The sequence below is a fragment of the Sabethes cyaneus genome, chromosome 3, assembly GCF_943734655.1.
Source record: "Sabethes cyaneus chromosome 3, idSabCyanKW18_F2, whole genome shotgun sequence".
Classification (NCBI taxonomy): Eukaryota; Metazoa; Arthropoda; class Insecta; order Diptera; family Culicidae; genus Sabethes; species Sabethes cyaneus.
In genome coordinates, this window is record NC_071355.1 from 230,270,464 (window position 1) to 230,278,470 (window position 8,007).

Here is an 8,007-nt window from a genome sequence, read left to right on the forward strand (position 1 = left end):
AGAAGAGATCTATTCAATAGCCTCATGCACTATTTGTGCAATTTAATGTTCCTGCCCACTACTCACTGCATGACCAATGAATAAAGTTCACATCATGTTTCATCACACCATCATCGTTGGCAAACGTTGCGAAATTCCCCTTGCCCACGTCATATTTCTGTCTGACCTATCCATTAGAAAGCTGTATAGGTACTTGGCAGCACGAGCGGAAACGGCCGCGCCGGTATCGTGTACAGAACTTTAACAGCAAAGCACAATTCACAAAGTTCATGGCTTGCGCACAGTTTTCGATCGGCTGATCGGTGAGCACCAAACCCATACTTATGATGCTGCTGGGCACAACAACAACCACGGCAAACATTTGACCATGTCTGGTACCTATAGATGTAGCGGTGTTGACGTTTTTTGCTCGCAAACTTGTTTTCCAATCACCACAGCAAATGCATTCAGCACTTTCATAGTGATGTATTTTTTATTGTGGCAAAATTTGTTTACGGCAAACCGCTTGTGATGGAAAATTAACCATCAGAAGCACTGCTGGACTATGCTACTGCCAAAGTTTGCTCGGCACCCAAAATGTATACGTGTATCGAAAGCAGGAGCAACCTCAACGCAACACGGCTCTTCTTTATCGCAATCGGCTATAGTTAATCGGCGGCTTAGAACGTTTTGATACCGGTAGGGTTTGTGTTTGGAAATTTGAATTCGACCTCCGGTAAAGGTTAGTTTAGTCGGAACTAAATCGATGGAATAGTGTGGCTTGCTGTTGATATGTTGGTACTTGAACTAGACCAAGAGTTAGTTATCGTCCAGAAGTTGAACTGCGTGCGTCCGATATTCGCATAGTCAGTAGCATGTTCATACGTTGAGGAATAGCACATCCAGTTTAGTTAGGTATGTAACTGATCGGAAGAATCATATGCTAGATGGAACAGAATATCAGTTAGTAGGTATCCACATTGAGAGTTTTGCTACAATTCTAAGTTCTAGTGATTAACAACCTTCGACAACATGGTCAATTCGAACAAGTTCAAGTTTATAATGTTGGAGGATAGTCCGATTGGTTCGAGTTCCGCTTCAATTCATTTCTACAATGAATCGCTGACATTGGCGCGATGCCTGCGATGCATACCACCGATTCACGACTGTGGAATGAATCGGTACAAAGAAAAAAAAAGAAAAACCAAAGTTCATCACGACTCAGCAGTTAGTGCTGCGTCAGACCAGCTTTGTGTACAGAACAGTGACCCAGAATGGGTAATTAGTGGATCAGTCAGTGCGCATTGATATACGCGATTGGTTAAGTGTGTTCCTTAGAAAGCAGCAGTTTGCGTGTCGAGAAGTGCGAGTGAAAACACCACCAATTACCACTGTTGATTCAATCAAAGAATGAGAAAGCACAAATAATATATAAGTTACACAATATGACCAATGAGTACGTTCCGGGAACGTTACGGGGACAGTTTTTAGGAAAAGTTAGAAAAAAACGCAGTTGTTTGGAGTGCTTTCCGAAGAGTTTAGTTTGCTCTTGGTGCATTTTTAGGCTATTCGGCTTTAAATAACTTTATCAATAGTATTGGGCTAGGTTTTGCATTATCTTCTATAACATTTTATGAACACCGATCGCACAAGGGACTAAACGAACTAACAACGAACGAAAACGAACTGTGCATATTTGCGTTGGTGAGAAGAAATGCCTATCAACTTAGGGACTATATTCTTCAAGAAATGCTTGGTTGGTTTCATTGTGCCTTATTTTTACCTTCAAGCATAGTGAACCAAACTGTTGAGTTCAATGGAATCCAGCAAGCGCTCAAGTTTCCGTGTCAAATATATATTGTATAATTTACTTCTTTATTTTTAAAAATCATCGGACCCCTAGTGGTCCTCATGATATAAAATAAAATACATAGATACAAAGATTGTACTTTGTACGATACGAGAGAATCATCGTCGAAAGTTATTAGCCGTCAAGTTGATGTCGAACCAATCGTAAACTTGGTTGAAGGGTAGTATTATAGTCCATAATTTGCATTCCATTCTTGTAGGTACAGAAAATTCTTAGTTTAGAGGTGTTGTTCGGGAGCATACATGTTCAGTTGATTCATAACGACGAGGCACTCAATATCTAGCTCAAATCTTTCTAGTCAGGAAGATGGCTTGAGCGTCGGCATGTCGTCTTGCCAAAGTCCAGACTGCGCAAACCATACCGTAAAATTTTTTCTGTACTGTTTGTTGTTAAGGACACCGGATCAAATAATAGTTCAATGGGCGAAAACAGTACGGGAACGTCACGGAACTTCTTAGCGATTTAAAAAAATCCAAGTTGCTTATTGGCTCTGGAGCTAATTTCGTTATAGTGTACCTATACGGAAAGTTAGTTCGTTATCCAGGACGACACCAAGATCACGAATATGACGGACGCGTTGTAACAAATGTCCCGCCATGTTATAGCTGAAAGTTTTATTTTTATTTTTACGGTGAACGCATATGGTGAAGCATTTTGAGATGCTGACGGTTACCATGTTACTCAAGCACTCTTCAAATTTGTTCGCTAGCCGTTGCAGTTCAATACAATCGGAATCCATTTTGATTACCTTAAAGATTTTTACATCGTCGGCATAAAAAGACCGACCGCCTGGAGGCAAGAGAGCTGATAGCTGGTAGATAGATAGTGATGAAACGAGAAAAGACCAGTGATCCAAGGCTGCTCGCCTGTGGTACGCAGGGGATGTTGCAGAACGAGTCGGACTCGATCTCCAAACTCAGCAGGTAGAACGAGAAAAAATCAACGAGTTTCGTAGAGACTGATCGTTTTTCGGAAAAACCCATGCTGGTCTGAAGAAATGTAACATTCACACCTAGCGAGCAAAGCGTCGTTCACGAGTGCTTTAAAGCTGGCGTACAACGATGTACTCCGTCGATAGTTTTCAACGTTTCGCTTATCCCCCTTCTTTTGTACATGGAACATAATTTCCATAGAGTATGGAACGTACTCCACTGGATTGGAGCATTGCATGATATTGAAATGTAATGTATAACCACTTTTTCAGGATGTACGATGGAATGCCGTCAGGTCCGACCTCACGGATATTTTAGTTTTCCAATAGCGCTCGCGACAATCTTCTCTGTTACACAAAAACCGTTGAAGTCGACGACTTCGTTTGAAGTCGCAAGGCAAGGCAAGGCAATTTGTTCCAAGGAAGCAATTAGTCAACAATTAGTCTGCATGAAGTGTTTTGCAAAGAGGTCAGATGTATCTCACGCAGCATTGGCTTTACGATCGTCCAGAAACAGATCTACAAGCAGACCAGGCTTCGTTAGAGTTGACCAGAGCTTCGGATTTCTGTGCAAGTTTCCTTGCATACGTAGAGTATACTGTTCTTATAGAAGACGGTTTTATTCTCGAAAATCACTACAGGCACGGTTAAAGTGGCCCTTGGTGGCTTGGCAGCGCGATCTTTGAAATGTGCGCAGAGCAGCAGATCTTGCACGTTTCAATCGACGGAGATGCGCGTTTTCCCATGGAGACTTGCGAGCGAGTCGGTGTATGGGAACATAACCGAAGATCAGTTTATCACTTTATCTAAACAAAATATCAATTGGACCGACATGCGAATAATCTACTATTATATCAAGAAAATCTTCGCATAATCGCCATACACTGTTGGTACCCTCGTTCCGGGCTACTTTAGACGATTTTGATTGTTATATTCTCCGATCAAAATCTGTTACAGAATTTTTCGAAAGTAAAGTTCAAATAGCAACGTTTTGCTCCTTAAAGCCCAGTACAACAACAGTTCATGTTATGATTTTTATTATTTACCAGCTGTTGAACACAAATCTAGTGTTTCAATGAGTTTATGTAATTCTAATTCGGATATAATAAATTACTTCTGATTGTTTTAAAAGCTTTTCCTCCTTCTAATGTAATTGCTTGACCAATTTGGTGCTGTATAAACCATTTCCGGTCTGAAAATGGAATCTGAAACTGAAGAATTTCTATTTATGAGAGAAATATAAACAACTTTGTTAGTTTATATATTCAGAACGTGATTAAGTATATTTAAAGCAATTGTATCGAAATTTTTCAAAATTATTGTACAGTTTCAGTCGAATTTTCACTGTTAATGGAGACCGTCTTTTCGTAAATCAACTCTTATAATGTTCAGCTAATCTACGTCCGATTTTTATCAGAAATGATCGGTGCGAAATCCATAAATAACTACCGATCTAATAAGGGTTTTGTACATTGCCAACTTCGTACAATGGCGTATGCTTCTTGATCGTAGGCGTAGCGTTTTGCGAAGGGCAACGTAGGCCCGATTTCCCGCAAGAATACACCGCTGGATATCCTTACTGGTGTTGTTTTCCGTGGTCACCAGCGATCCCATATCCCACAATATGTATGTACCACACAATTACAATTTTGCTTCAATTTCACCTAAAATTATTCAGATAATTGAGTTTACACTTAGTTCTATCCAAAAATATATATCTTTGCTACCTCGGAGCTTTCCATGCATCCCAACAAGGTATGACACTAACCGCATTGCTTGTTTACTTGCTAACGAGTGATTTTCCTCTTGTAATCCTTCTCTTTTAGTTATTCTTGCATACGAGTTGTTGGTGTCATACCTTGTCGGGGTGCATGGAAAGCTTCGAGGCAGCAAAGATATATATTTTTGGATAGAACTAAATGTAAACTCAACTATCTGAACAATTTTAGGTGAAATTGAAGCAAAATTGTAATTGTGTGGTACTTACATATTGTACCGGGATGTTGAATCTAAACATACTGTCGATAATTGTGAGCGGTAGGCACCATATAATTGTCCTAGCGCTATCGAAACATCAGCATTCAGTCTAGAGTTGAACTCTTTTGAACATCTTTTTAGATAATTTCATTTCTAAATGAGAAATCATTCAATTTCTTATCACAATGACTTAAACCGAGCTCTTGTAAAAAAATGGTCAGCATTTCACAGAGGGATATTCGAAAAATTGTTAATTTTATCCCAAACAGATTAAAACAGGTCATCAAGAATGTAAATGGTCCTACAAGGTAGTAGTTGAGCGAGAAAGGACATTTGTTTCAACTAATAGTTAACTGTCCGAATACTGTTTTGGCTGCATTTTGGAGCAATTCAAACTATATGTACCCTATCTTCAAAACGGAAAGCTTTTCCCCGAATTTTTTTTGTGCGTCTAAATATGCTTTAGTTAAACATTGTTTTAAAAAATATGTATTACCATTCTTTGCAAAAATACTGTGCAAAATTACTAAAAGAAAATTTTATGCGCTGCTGTCCGAATACTTTTTTGGTTGACTGTATACACGAACTTTCACTTTCTTTCACGTATTTGGTCTTCGAAGCATTTTTTTAACACAATTTCCTAGACTCCGCTTTTAGTCTGGCGTAGACTACTTCCGCCGTCCGTCGCTAAGCTCCTGGCTATGGTATCAAGGTCATCTGCAAAGCCTAGGAGTTGGCTACCTTTGGTGAAAATCGTGCCTCTCGTTTCGATACCCACTCGTCGTATCACCCCCTCAAGAGCAATGTTGAACAGCATACAGAATATATAAGCCGTGACTTTGTCTCAACCCTCGTCGCCTCTCGAAGGGACTTGAGGGTGTCACTGTCAGTCGATTCCAATGTAGCTCTGATCAGTCGCACCAGTTTATCAATAGAGATGTGATGTGTGGATGGGGCCCTACATTTCTGCAAGATCTGGATGGATGGTCCGCAGTTGCGCGAGCCACCATGAATCCCACTAGGTAATTTCTTACGAAACCCTGTGTTATCGGTGAGAGCCAGCGTAACAGGATCTGGGAGTAACTTGTAGGTGGTGTTTACCAGCGTAATACTGCGATAATTGCAGCAGTCAAGCCGATCGCCCTTTTTATATCGAAACCACGACTTCCATTCACTCCTCCGGAGTGGATCCGCTTCTCCTCCTCCCAAACCTTACCCAAATCGTTACCAGCGACTTTGTTAGTCTACAGTAACTCGATTTCTTGTTTGAATTGACGGATTTTAAGCCGTGAAGCTGTTCACAGCGTATTTCCTCCGCAGCTCTTGCCGTGTTCGAGTGGAAAGTACTGAGAACGACATTTGATAGAGTACAAACTAAAAGCGAAGAGTGGCGGAGGCGTATGAATTACGAGCTACAGACACTGCTAGGAGAGTTCCCTCAATTTCGCAATCCATCTTTTACTTCTTTTTCTTCTTCTTTACCAGCTTAGAGACGGGATGGCTCATGGCATATCAAAAACTCGTCTCCACTCCGCTCAGTTAAGGGCTACCCGCCGTCTCGACACACCACGATACTCGCAAAACAGCTTCACTGTCCTCCCGGATCCTCGCAACGGGGTCATCCCACCGTAACTTTCCGACCGTTGCCTAATGTACAATGAATCCCCGCAGGTTGTAGGCGAATTTACAGTCTCAAACCCGTGAAGGACTATCATTCTAACTAAGATTTTCTTGAAAACCACCGTTTACCATCGTGTGACCGCGTATGCCCCTTGATCGAAATCAGTCTTGGGGAGAGCAAATTATGCGTGATTCTCAATTTCAATGCATAGCCTCCGCTTTTAGTGTGGTGTAGATTGCCTTTCCCGTCCCAAAGATTCTACTAATAATGTCGAAGTCATCTGTGAAGCTCACGATGGACACTACAGAAGTCCTTCAGCCTGCTGCCAGCCTCCGCGTTTTAAATGGACTTGAGAGTGCACTTAGCACATCATTTGAAGAGATTTTTCCTCCTCCCAAATTCAATTCCGTTAGCTCTATCAGTCGTCAGCTGTGCGATTTCCTGCTGGATCTCCTCGAGACCAGGATCCAGGATGCTATTGTCGTCTGTGGACACTTCCAGGTTAACTGCCATCTCGCCTCCTGTTATATCGTCATATAGATCAGGGTTTCCTTTCCGTCGCTGCACATGTCAAGTATCGGACATAGCACTTGCAAAAGTGGTTCACATTTTCGGAAACTTGCGCGTGTCATTAGCCCGGAATGGTGGGTTCTAATTTTTAACGTGGTCTGTGCTAATTCTGGCTGTTTTTCCTCTTCATAATTCTGGTTAACTCTTTCCACGTCTCCATCGCCTACTACCTACTGTCAAGCTAGTCATTTTCTGCATTCGGGGTTTCATTATCTGGCGCCGCAGATGTGGCATCTTTTACGGCTGAACGCCCCATCCATCCAGCCAACGCGCGTAGTTCCTGACATTTTGTGGGTTATGCCGATTGTTCAATTGCCAGGTGTTTAACTGAGGACGAACGCGTTGTTGCGTTTGACTCGATTTGAACATCTACTTCAATTCACCCGGGAAGGTTAAATATTATAAATCATTGACTAACAGCAAAAGACAAACAAACAGCACATTTTTCATTGTATAGTCAAGGATTTTTTTGGACAAGGCAATATTTTTGGCTCAAGAACTTTCTCAAATTTCCATTGATTTCAAATATCACTACAGATTCGAACCATTAAATTTTCTATAGAAGTTCATTCTTTTCGTTACAAAATGGGTACAAAGATGCTTCTTTGAGGAATGACACTGCGTGATATTACTGCGAACGTAGAACTTGTAACTTTTTGGGGTTCACACTAACCGTGAAAATATTACTCAATCGGGTAACTGTTTTGAAAGATTAGAAATCTAATTGTACTATTAATTTATAGCTATGAGCAATTAATATGAAATAAAAAGCAAAATGGATTAGATGGGACGCGGCAATTAATTCAAAAGTCGTGTATACCGTTGCGAACAACGTGCCAAATGTTATTTTTGAAAAAATAATAATAGTAGCGTAGAAAATTTTCATCATCATACTTTTTTTTGAATAACCCAATATAAAGAATAAAATTTTACAGTGAGCAATTGGTTCGATATATCTTGTAAACAACTACGTATTCACCGTTATTTTGCTAGCTAATGACAATAAGGCTTACACTCTAATTAGAGTGGAAAATTATTGCCATCAATCTGCTGAGAAAT